This window comes from Anabrus simplex, chromosome 5, assembly GCF_040414725.1.
Source record: "Anabrus simplex isolate iqAnaSimp1 chromosome 5, ASM4041472v1, whole genome shotgun sequence".
NCBI classification, from domain to species: domain Eukaryota; kingdom Metazoa; phylum Arthropoda; class Insecta; order Orthoptera; family Tettigoniidae; genus Anabrus; species Anabrus simplex.
In genome coordinates this window covers 152930827-152944156 of record NC_090269.1, presented here as the reverse complement: position 1 = coordinate 152944156, position 13330 = coordinate 152930827, and the positions used below count along the sequence as shown (strand labels likewise).

The window sequence follows — 13330 nt, the reverse complement described above, 5'->3', positions numbered from 1 at the left end:
TTGGTAACTACACTCGGCGTCATATTACTACAATCATACGGCTCCGCTTAAATCATGTCTGTACGCCTGCTCATCTCTATCGCCTTAATCTTATCGAAAGTAACTTATGTCCATGCGGTCGGGCAGTAGGTACTGTAAATCATATCTTTTTTCAGTGTCAGACATATGAACATCAACGTCGCGAATTCATAGCTAAGCTTCTTCATGCGGGTTACCAACTGCCGTTAAATGTTTCGTGTTTAGTCTTCCAACCGACTTTTCGCGTTGTAGACTTAATACTTACTTTTTTAGTTACCTGTAACATCCAATTGTAACCTTTTCCTTCCCTATAGGTACGAACTTTCGCATCCCAACCCCTATTTGTGGTCCGATCTTGTTTGTTTGTAGTAAGACGTCGTGACAGACCACACAGACGTGAAGCATTAGAACCCTGTGTCCCAGTGTTTTTGTATTATGCGTTGATAGTTTAGCCTCCATATTAATGGTATTTTACTCAGTTTCATTATTACCGGCTGTAATTAGGGCGAAGCTACAGAGAAGAGCACTCACGGTTTAGTAACATGAGCGACCGCTAGGTGGCGCACGCCAGTTCACTGTCGCACTAGCAGCGCTGAGAGGGAGCGCCGGGAGGAACGACAATGCTGCCAACTGTTGCATTTTAGAACCTCTGAATGACTTTTTTTTCTTGCCGTGCGGACAGTATGCGCCGCGGCCATAGTTAAGAGCCTCTCGAACGGGAGCCACTGTTCTCATGACAGAGATTGGCCCGAGGTGCAAAAATACCTTAAAATAATGATCTTTTCGAGGTGCAAAAATTCCTTAAAGTTAATGCAATGGTCGGTAACAAATTCTCGGCCTCATCCTAGGTGTCAGTGACGTCATCCTTTTACTTACGTGAACCAATCACCGTTATAAGCAATGGAGTATGGCGTCTGAAACAGTATTTCTTATTATAAAAGTAAATATACTTCTAGGGGCGGGCGGGTTGGTCTCTGGCAAGCGTATTGAACACATCTCTCTTCCTCGATCATTATAAGGTAAAATTGGAATCATTTCAAGTAACATTCTATGTAATAATCGTTGAGTGCCCCTCTCTGTATTTTTACCGTAATTAGCTTCATTACATAGCTAACCCTACTATCTCGTAGTGTACTAATTTCTTCTAATGTTGGCACCTCTCCCAGACATTAATTATCCCGCAAACCAGTGACTGGACGTAGCGTCTTACGACGATGTCCAATAACTAACCTAGATGAAGAAGAAGAAGAAGCTGTTTGAGGTTATAATACACACCATGAGCCTTTGGTTCGTTGGTCTACATCTACAGCATTGACGGTAACTTGGTAATAAACTTTTCTGCGTTGATATGAGCAATTATTCTGCTACGAGTAAGAATTAATATATATATTTACTGAATTGGCCTGTGTGAAATACTGCTAGGCACAGATCGGGACAGACTTCAGACCTAACTTATAGGCCTTTGTAAGAAAATGTTCGAATATAATACCTACTGACCGGCAATAAAAACGTTTTTTTTAAATTAGTAATTGATAATTTTGGAACATTAAAAGGAATAAAAGATTATTTTCTAAACAATTTAATCACGTCTTCCGACGTTTCGGGCATGCTCTTGATTAATGTTTAACGACCAGTGACTTAAGATGTTGGGCCAATTTAAACAACAAGCATCTTCATCATCATCATGCATGTAATACCATTTTGTGTAATCTGTTCCCATTCTTCTTGAAGAGTATCCCACAGGTCATGTAGGGTGTTAGAATAATGTTGCCTGACCTTTCTTCCCAAGGTTCTCTATGGAATACAGATTTGAATAATGTTGCCTGACCTTTCTTCCCAAGGTTCTCTATGGAATACAGATTTGGCCTATTTGTAGGGCATTCCATTAGATGAATCCCAACTTCATCCAAGTATTGCTGCTCAGTGTGTGCAACATATGGTGTCATGAAACCGTTAGTGATGAATGGAGCAAACGGCACAACATGCTCCTCAAGGATTTCATCCACGAACTGAAGTGTTCTAAGGGTCCCATACTCCACAAAGACCAGGTCTGTTCTCGCCGTCACACTTATGCCCACCCACACCATCACAGAACCTCCCCAATAAGCTGTCCTGGGTGAAAATGCGTGGGGGGAATATCATTTTCTAGTCCTTTTCCACACTCTCCCTCTGGTAACTAGTGATCGGAGGCAAAGCAGAAACACATCAATAAAGAACACTTCTCCTATTCTTGTATCATCCAATCACGATGTTCTGTCACTTAAAGGAAATGGACAAGGTGATATTGTTGGGTGAGTTTGGGGCCCGCATCATGCCTTCTAGAATGGTGACTGGCTTCCTCTAACAATTTCTTCAGACAGTTCTCTTGCTGATGTTCACCTCTCAGACTTGCTGGAATTGATTTTGAATTTCAACAACAGAGGAGCGACGATCACAGAATTTGTAGTTGTAGGAACTGATCATCGCTAACTGATGTGACCCTTCTCAGGCCTGATTCTGGCCTCATAGAATAAGATGAACTTTCTCTATACCTTCGTACTGTTCTGAAAATTGTTGAAGCTGTGATTCTTAACAGCCGTGCAACAAAATGCTTGCTTTGACCATATTCTGCCAAGACGACAACTTGTGCAGTATATTTGAGAATTATTGGTTTGTTTTCTCTCGAGAGTTGATTTTACAACTGACAGGTATGCTTAGAAATACCATTTATTGAAAGAAAATCCCCTTTAAGTGGGTGAAGAGCAGAGTTGGGTTCAGAAAGTATATAATAAACTTTATTTTACCGTTCTTGTAAAACCAGTTTCCAGGCTATGGGAGAGATAGTGAAAATCACAGGGATAGGTTAAAAAAATCCCTCTAGTGCATTATTTTCTCAGAAAAACATAACAGACAACCTTGCCCATCAAGAAAGATGAACTAAAATGCTGAAGTCAAGTTAAATAGACAGTGACACACGTAATCTTTTACAGTACTTACAATGTCTTGCATTTTTGGTGCCGGCCAGTGTAAGTAGGTTTGCTGCCATCCATCAAGCATTCACTGAACATCATTTTTACGATCTTTATGTTTATTTCAATTTAGTTGTAAGAGATTTTAAAGAATTGTTTATCGGTCATGTCATGGTGTGTACTCAGGCCCTAGTAAGGGAAGCTTGTGGGTGGACATGTGGGGAGAATATGACGTTATTTGTTTTCCTTCTTAATTTGAAATCACTTAATATCAAGTTTAACCATTGTCTTTCTCTCTTTTAATATCTGGAAGTATAATAGTTAGAATGAAATCCGGTGGTATAGCTATAATCCTTGTAACAACCCCAGTTGATGTTAAGGAAAGATAATTGCCCAGTTGTATTTCCACAATTGTCAGGTTATAAAACAGTTTTAGATATTCCTCCAATACATCTGGGTGACAACAAATTAATCACTGGTGGTGTTGGGGTAGTCTTCTGTCACCAGATTGTCATTTTGAACTCCTGACTAGAGAGTAAATATATTGAAGAGAAATTACTGAAGTTGTTCTCAGCTGAGACATTTGGTTATGTCCCATTGGGGGAGGGAGTGGCAGGCCACCCCTCTTCCATATAAGCTGAGAGCAATAATAGGAACTACAAAGGTACGGAAGACTTCCCTTTGGACTTCCCGGAGAGAAGCAGTGGTATTATGTTATCTTCGGATCGGTCACGGCATGGCAACGCACTCCTACTTACTGAAGGGCGAAGGCACCCCCCGGTATGTACTTGCGGCAGTAATCTTACTGTGGAGTGCGTGGACCTGGCCGATCTGCGCTGTAGTCTAAAACTTCCGGATACCATCTCCCTCATTCTACGAGATAACGAGCTGTCAACAGACCTCGTCATCCGTTTTATGGGGGATAGTAGCCTGTTAAAAATATATTTTCTGTTAGTTTTTATTTTATTGTCAACCATGCTTTTATTCCATTGACTATTTTAGTTTGTGTATTTTAATGTGTTATTGTAACTTCTAACTTGGATGATGTGTTGCACTATACATCAAGGCAATGCCTTATTCCATTGTAATCTTAATTTTCTATCATTTTGTCAGAAAACAACGCATTGCAATTTAGATCCACTGGTTATTTTTAATTTCATCATCATTTCTTTTAATTTCCAGTCAGTGGATATGTCTTAAAATTTTAATTATGATGTCCTCGGACACTCCCAGCACTGAAAGCCATATGCCATTTCATATTGTCATCTCTTACCGTTAGGGGCCGATGACCTAGATGTTGTTTGTTTGTTTAGTCCACAGCCCGAAGGCTGGTTGGATCCTCAATAGCTCTGCCATCATCTGTCATAGATGGCCTAGGCATCACTGAAGAGGCGTACTAGGGAAATGAGGAGTGAGGTAGTTTCCCGTTGCTTTCCTCACCGAGCCAGAAGTTGCTGTTACATATCAGTCTGCCAAGCCCACTGAAATGCAAGCACCAACCAACCCTATGAGCAATATTTTCACGCCATTCATAGCAGAGACTGGCTGCAGAAGGAATGGCATTACTAGCATCACTCATACCTCAGTCACTTTCATTTTGTCAAAGCCAAGGATAAAGCTGAGACAGATCAGTGAAAGTAACAAAATTGCTCTAGCCCATACCAGAAGACATAGTGCACTGTAAACACTAGGTCCGCCAGCAAAGGAGATGTTAGGCCCCTTTAAACAACAAGCATCATCATCATCATCATCATCATCGTCATCATCATGCTGCAATCATTGACTTGGTAATTAATTAATTATTAATTATTTTAATTAATTAAGTAATGGGGAAAAGCTCATTGGAAAATGTTGCATGTTGCTACAGCCTACAAAGCGACCACTGCTCAGCCTTCAAGGCCTGCAGATTTTGGGATAAGTGACATTGCCAAATGCCATTCATGGAAGTGTTGGGACTTTAGAAGGAGTTGAACGTCTCAAAACAGTCAGGTACTTAACCCTACAATCTGCACATCTTACTCCATGCTCTACGTTTCTTCTTTTCTGGTAACATTAGCGCCGATCTAACATTACTTTCACTTTAGGGTTTTCCTGATTGATACATTCCAAAAGGATCATTATTTGGCTTGGTCAGGGAGTAGCCACTAAGTATTTAGAGTTTATTACGTTATGCCCAAGAGATGTTCTTGTTGTTGGCATTCTGAGCCACATAGGTGCCTACTGTAAAGAAATCCTTTCCTTGGGCTTTACCAGCCACGGAAGACTGAGGCAATGGCTGTCGCGTAACGTTCAGTGAAAGGAGGTTGTGCATTTGGAGCAAAGGTATTTCCTTCAATATAATCAGATATTTGATTAATTTTGGCATCAAAATAATCTTAAAAAATGAGAAAAATCTCTATTGTGCAAAGTTATTTTGTTCTTTCTTTTTTCTTTTTTTAAATTCAGTATAACTTCAGTTCCACTCCCACACAATTTAAGAAGAGGAATCTCATATTACATGTAGGAGAGACAGGTGTGTTCAGTATTACTGCTGGGGACTGCCCTAAATATTATCTTATTGTTTATGGAAAAAACAAAATAGAGGACTGTTTCCAAAGTACATGGGAGAAGGAACACTAGTATTGGTGAAAATTATTCAATGTGGCCCCTCTCCCATAATTTAATAGGAATACTTACCGAGGTAGAAGACGTGACCAACTGTGGCATAATAAAAACTCCTGAACTACTGGGGATATATATTTATTCCCAAGTTATTAGTCAATATGGACCATCAGCATGATTACTTGTAATACTGGTGACAAATTTTTAAAAAAATACACACACACAGAGTCTAAGTCCTTATGCTGAAAAATTATCTTCAGTTCCCTTTGAGAGACTCTTTCTGCCACCTACGCCTGATGGAGATTTCTTTCAACACTTTGTAGCATTGTCCTCTCCCACCTAGGGGAAGTGAGTAAGGTGGAGGAAACAATCAGCTGTAGTTCGCTGTCCGAATGCTAGTCTGTCTTCGTAAATTATTATTGCCAGGTCTTCCCAGTGCAAAGTTTGTAACATTTTTGTAATGCTACTCTTTTGTTGGAAATTGCCCAGAACAGACGGTGCTCTTTCCTCTTTTCTAGTTCTCGAATCAAGTAATCCTGGTAAGGATGCCATACACTAGGACCATACTCTATTTGGGGTCTTACCAGCGACTTATACACCCTTTCTATTATATTCTTACTACAATTCCTAAATACCTTCATAACCTTGTTAATGAAGATCTTCCCTTATAATAAAACCTAGATACTCACAGTGAACCCTGTGAGGTACTTTCACCCCATCAACGCTGTAATTAAAACATTTTTGGCCAAGTGCACAAACGTTGTTTAAGATTTGGCTAACCAGTGTGTACATGTTGTTAGGTCATCAGCCCAGAGGCTGGTTGGGTCCTCAAATAGCACCACCAAAGGTTATGCTGTTATAAGGAAACCTCAAAAACCAATGGCAGCACCAAAATGAGGCGTGTGTACATAAACATAGTTTAAATTTAAGTACTTTTTTAGAGGGAAGTGTGGAGCACCATTCTTAATCAATGTTTTTTCAGCAAGCTCGATAGCTGAAGTTGCTTAAGTGCGGCCAGTATCCAGTAATCGGGAGATTGTGGGTTCGAGCCCCACTGTTGGCAGCCCTGAAGATGGTTTTCCGTGGTTTCCCATTTTCACACCAGGCAAATGCCAGGGCTGTACCTTAAGGCCACAGCTGCTTCCACTTCCTAGGCCTTTCCTGTCCCATCGTCGCCATAAGACCTATCTGTGTCGGTGTAACGTAAAGCAAATAGCAAAACAAAAAAGTTAAGCATGTTTAGCTGGCAGTAGAATTAAATACTACCCTGATGCTTAACTTGATAGCGAAGAATAGTGAACGCGCTTCGGTGATTTCGTGTTACTTTTGTTAGAAGGAGGAATATTAATTTATTCTTTGCTGGAAGCTGGAAGTACTTATTAGAAACATGGGTAAACAAAAGAGGAAAAGGTTGTCCAATTTTTTGGATTTTGAAACCGATATTGTGGCTGAATTAGTGATTAGACACAAAGATGTCATAGAAAATAAAAAGATAGATGGAGTTATGGCAAAGCAGAAAGATGAAACATGGAAGAAAATCACAGAAGAATTCAATTCTGTTGTAGGTAAGCAATTATATTTCTCTGTACTATTGTGATGTAATACAGTATTTCGAGTTAGGTTATGAGAATCGGTCAACAGAATATATAGTATGGCAGACTATTATCTGTACAATACTACAAAACTACAATTAAATGTACTTGGGTTTATTTATTCCCGTAAAATTGTACGACAAAACAATATTAGGCTAATACACCGGAGTATTATAATTCTATTTATCTGTGCTATTGCGGTTTAAAGCATTCTAAACTCAGATCATTTTCAAAAACAATACTACAAACTATAATTAGAAGTAGATGCTTTTTAATTTCATAAATAGTGAAAGCAAAATAGTGTTATCACACCAGCATGTTGTAGTTCCGTTCTTTTTTCAGGTGTGTCTTGCAGGAGTGCGAGAAATTTTAAGACCTGTTATGAGAACTTGAAAAGGAAAACAAGAAAAATATGTGCAGACAATCAAGTGATGATGAACGCAACTGGTGGTGGTAACCTTAAGCCCATATTGTCTAAAACTACTGAAAAGGTTCTGGCCCTAATATAACCGACTAACACACCACTTATGTACGCTCATGACTCAGATGCTTTATACCAAGGACATGTGAATGAAGGTAAGTGTATGACACAGAGTACACTAATGCAATTTTTATCAGACATTTAACAGTTAACGTTTTCTTATTTTTTCAGTAATAGTCCTTCCGTTTGATGACGTGGAACTGCAAGAAAGATGTATCGAAACTGAAGCACATGAAACAGGAACACTGCCAGCTGTAGTAGCGGCAGAAACTTGTACTCAAAGTCAAATCAAATCAAATCAAAATCTCTTTATTTGCAAATGAGGTGTCTACCTCGGTGCCAAATGGTACACTAAAATACATTATTGTCAAGCACTAAATTTTAAATTAACAAGAGAAGTTTTTTTTTCCCCCTAGAATACAATAATATACAATTTATGCTAACAATTTTTTCTATTAAACAAACAGATCATCCTTAATAAATTTATATTGTTTACAAAATTCTACTTATAATATCTCCTATACTTACAAACATAGTCAACTCATATACAGTATGTGGAATTACTTCAAATAATACTATGCAACTGGTATAAGATTAAAATTTACATTGCATTTATTTACTTTTTTTTTTTTTTACCATTTTGGAACCTAAGTAGCATAACGACCTGCTGCGTCTTAACCAGAGCCTCCTTTTGCCACCACTTTTCAGAGTTCCTGAAGGGCCTTCACAGCTACCGTAGCGGTCCCAGGGCCCTCAAAGTCCCCACTGTACTTCACCCCTACAGGCAGTCCCCTACTTTGGCTGTCCAAACTCCATGGACCAGGGGATGGAATTTTTTTTTTTTTTTAACACACATTTTTTTATTTACAATAGCCTGCACTGGTCGAATGCCCTCTAACATTTCATTTAATTTCCCTGTTGCTGTTTATTCTCTTCTTGAATACCTGTACAGATTTTGGAAAAGGATCAAACACTACCCCTGGTAAACTGTTCCACTCCTTCACGCCCTTCCCAATGAATGAAAATTTACCCCAGTCGCTTCTGCTAAAATTCCTTCTAATTTTATATTTGTGGTCAGTTCTGCCAATATAATTATTTTCCAACTGAAGCCTCTCACGGATTTCTCCCCATGCTTCTTCTCCTGTATAGGCTGTATATAATCCTATAAGTCTAGTTTTCTCCCTTCTCTTACTTAAAGTGTCCCACCCAAGTTCCTCTAACATTTCTGATACACTACTGTTTCTCCTGAAGTCCCCTGTAACAAATCTTGCTGCTTTCCTGTGCACCCTATCTATTTCTTTTATTAGGTATTCTTGGTGAGGATCCCAAACACTCTTTGCATATTCCAATAATGGACGAACCATACTTAAGTAACTTTTTTCTTTTATTATTATTATTATTATTATTATTATTATTATTATTATTATTATTATTATTATTATTATTGATTTAAGTCCACTAAGGAGCGCTGGTGACTAGTTCTTCCTCGATGCTCTTCTTTGTTCCCAATATCTCTTGAGCCCTGCTGATAATTTCTCCTTTCTCTCCTGTGAAAGGGGCTTCCGACTTCTAGGAACTCTAGGTGGTGGGGTCCAAGACTGTACCATAGCACAAAATTTGGAACGATCTTCTATATCAATATCTGAAATCCCAGCCGAATTCAAGTCCTTCTGTACTTCATTAAGCCACAAGCTTCCAGTCTTGTAGCTTTTAACCAAAGAAAAGATCTTCTTGGTAAGCCTGTTGCTGTCCATTCGTTGTAGGTGTCCATTACATCGCATGCTGGTATTGGCTGATTCTAACTGTCGATACAGCTCAGAGTTCGATTTAAGTCTGTAGGTTCCATCTGGGAGCAATCTCGGTCCACGAATTTTCCTGAGGATACGTCTTTCGGCTTTCTCTAGATCATCCATGGTGCCTTTTTTGTTCATCAGGAGGGTCTCTGAGGCGTACAAAAACTGTGGTCTGACAACAGTTTTGTAATGACAGATCTTAGCATTTTTCGAAATGCACCTCTTATTATAATGGTTGTGGGATAGTTGGTACGCTGCATTGAGTTTGTTACACCTTTCTAGGATGGATGTACCGTCTCTACCATTGGGGTGGACCCATTCACCAAGATAGCGGAAGCGATTGACTTTCCCAATCGTTCCATGTATGGTCGTCAAAGGGGGGTTACCGGGATGCCGAGTCTCAAAGTACTTAGTTTTGTCATATGATATGTGTAATCCAGCCTTCACCGCTATCTCGTGCAGGGCTTCAATAGCAATGACAGCATCCTTAGAGTTGTTGGTTAGGATTGCAATGTCATCTGCGAATGCTAGGCACCTGATCTGAATCTTTCGAGTCCCGGCTCCAGTGGCAACTGGTTTGATTTCTAGATTCCTCAGTGTACATTCCCAGTTCTTGATGACTTTATCAAGCACTAGATTAAACAGAATGGGTGAGAGGCCATCACCCTGCCGTACTCCAGTTTTTATCTTGAAAGTCCGAGATAGTTCTCCCCTGAACTTTACCTTAGATGTTGTATCCGTAAGAGTCTGTTGGATGAGGGTGCGTGTGTTGTAATCAACACCTCATTCTTGCAGTACGGAGAAGAGTGTCTGGCGGTCGATGGAATCATAAGCTTTTTTAAAGTCGACGAAAACCACAGCGATGTTCATACTCCTTACTTGTTTTAGTTGGAGGATGGTTTTTAGGTTGAAGATCTGCTCGGTACAAGACCGTCCCCGCCGAAATCCTCCTTGATATTCACCAATCGTTCGATCACATTGGCTTTCTACATTGTCCAGTAAAATCCTTGACAGCACTTTGTATGCTACTGACAGCAGAGATATCCCTCGGTAGTTGTTGACATCACTGTGGTCACCTTTTTTATGTAAAGGATGTATGATAGATGATTTCCAGTCATCAGGGATCCTGCCAGTCTCCCAGCAATCGATCAAGATCAGGTGTATGGCCTCTGTGATCTTATTTCCACCTGCTTTTAGAGCTTCCGCAATGATGCCATCTTCGCCGGGTGCTTTGCAGTTCTTAAGATGTCCGATGGCATTAGCAACTTGCTGCATTGTTGGTGGGTTAGATGGGAGGTGTATCTCTGGAGGATCTTCAACAGGTAATCTTTCCGTGGGCTCTTCGCAATTGAGCAGCTGCTCAAAGTAGTTTGCCAAAAGTTCCACGTTCTGGCTGTTGCAGGTGACCAACTCCCCGTCTGTATTCTTAAACTGAAGACATTGTGGTTTATAACCTGAAAGTTCCTCTTTGAAGGCCCGATAAAAGTTTCTGGTGTTGTACATTTTGAATTCTTCATCTAACTTCTCCAGTCTTGACCGATCCTAAGATCTTTTCACACGTCTGATGGTCTTACTCGACAGTTTCCGCATCATTCTGAAATTCTCCCGATCTTCCTTTCATTTAGTCGAGTACCACTTCGTCCACGCTGCGGCACGCTCATCAATTGCAAGATCGCATTCAGTATTCCACCATCTATGTCGTCTCTTCCTTCGAGGTTGTCCAAGGTTATTGGTCGTTTCGCATATGGTGGACTTCAGTTGGTTCCAGTCTTTCATATCCTTTTACAAGATGTCGGTTGCAAAACGTTCTTTATTCTCCGACAGGAATTGGGGATCAATCCTTGGTGGAACTGTGGTAGAAGGTATATTTCGTTTTGGCAGTAATCTGGTCTTTATTTGTGTGAAGAAATGGTCAGAATCAACATTCCATCCTTTACGAACTCTGACATTCATTATCTCTTTCCTGCATTTTACACTGATTGCAACATGATCGATTTGAAATGATCCTATAGCTGCGTTCGGTGATTGCCAGGTGGTCTGATATTTTGGCTTTCTGGGGAAAACTGTGGACATGATCTTCAACTGATGTAATCTACACAGTTCAATTAAGCGCTTGCCGTTGGTGTTTGTTCGTCTATGTGCTGTGTAAGGCCCCAGTATATCTTGGTACTGTCGTTCTTTTCCTAGTTGAGCGTTGAAGTCACCTACGAGTATTTTGACATGGTGACCGGGGATCTTACCGATCTCGTCTTCTAGCATCTGCCAGAAACTTTTGACCTTTTCAGGGTTCTTCTTATTGTCATCATTAACTGGAGCATGTGCATTTACAATAGAGTATCCCTTGTTGCCACATCTTAGAGATAACACAGAGATGCGTTCGCTAGCTGATGTAAATCCGATGACAGAAGCCATTATATCACGTCGTACTAAAAAAGCTGTACCAAAAACGCTGGAGCCATGTGTGTTCTTAGATGCTGGTTTCCCCTTGATTACTCTATAACCTTCTGACTCAAAAGCCACATCATCAGTAAATCGGGTTTCTTGCACTGCTGTTATTGCAATTTTGCGTTTATGCAGGATGTCCGTCAATTGCTTGAGTTTTCCGGTCTTACAGAGGGTTCCAAAGTGTGTGACAGTTTTGGGTCTCAATAGGTTGGTGATATTGGGGAACTCCGACTTTCCCCGCACGATGAGGTCAGGCTCCCCAGAATCCGAAGGCCTGAATGCGCCACCATTGGTGACGGGAGATAGGATACTCCCTGGGGTAGTGACATCTGCGTCGTTGTTTATCATCGTATGCGAACTAGTAAAGAAATTTACTAGGGGTGAAGACTAAACGCCTTCAGGGTTGGCCACTCCGAATCTTATTCAGGAGCGTTGATTACAATGGGGTCGCCACTCCCAAAGGCATTTTAGAGCTACTGCCAGCAATTATTTAGGCCACCCCTTACATGGGGAACAGACGCCCTTGCAGCCGCCCCTGACATGGGAAAGAGACGCTGCTGATGCCAAGTGTACTTATATTATTCCCTAAGCACTGGGCTGCCTCTTCCGCAATCTCCACCATTCAGAAGTCCATCTTCTCTGCTGTAGATTCCGTTGAGGGCTTCACTCGTAACCCTGAGCTGGGACCCTTACCAGATGCTACACACCGGGTCAGTGTGCTCTGGGACTCACATAGGCAGGGGCGCCAATCCCTGGGCAGGGCTACCTCCGAAGAGGGTCCCTACCTGCTACCTTTCTTTTTTCTTTTAATTCTTTAATGCATCCTTTAAGTAGCCTCATTATGACATGTAACGATCTGTATGCTTTCCCAACAATGTCATCAACATGACCCTTCCAGTGCAAATTACTTTCAAATCTCACACCTAAGTATTTGCACTTGCCATCTTTTGGGATAACTACCTCATCCAAAGTATATTCAAATTCAGTTTTAAAACTCCTGTTTGTAAATGTTGTAACAGTTGATTTGCCTCCATTAACCTTCATATTATTTTCTTCAACCCACTGTTGGATACTTTCAAGGTCCCTTTGTAATTCTGAGCAATCCTCAATGTTATTTCTTTCCCTATAAACAATTATATCATCTGCATACAATCTTATTTGGATGGTGTTATGCATCACTTACTATAATCTATCAGCTTCTTGTCCGTATTGATGAATTAAGAATGCAAGTATGAAGAATGAGATTTCCACCTAATCAATACTTTATTACAAAATGTTTAAAGTTATCTACATTGAAACAGTACCGGTTTTGACCTGTAAAAAGGTCATCATCAGCTGTTGGTGAACCTGCTTAATAGCGATTGTACATAAAACATTACTAAAACTAATTTAACAAGAATGCCTTATTCTAATATAATATTACTATTAGGATATATACATATGGTACAATAT

At 40.2% G+C, this 13330-nt stretch overlaps 1 protein-coding gene across 3 annotated transcripts in view; it reads left to right on the top strand.

Annotated features, from left to right (window-relative positions):
• The first annotated feature begins 1228 nt into the window (after nt 1-1228).
• Nucleotides 1229-13330, top strand: part of LOC136873870 (uncharacterized) — a 90556-nt gene continuing 78454 nt past the window's right edge. Inside the window, exon 1 of one of the 3 annotated variants that reach the window (XM_067147173.2) lies at nt 1229-1343. The gene's annotated coding sequence lies outside the window, so the exon portion shown is untranslated. The remainder of the gene's footprint in view (nt 1344-13330) is intronic. The other 2 variants (XM_067147174.2, XM_067147171.2) reach the window with 2 other exon arrangements.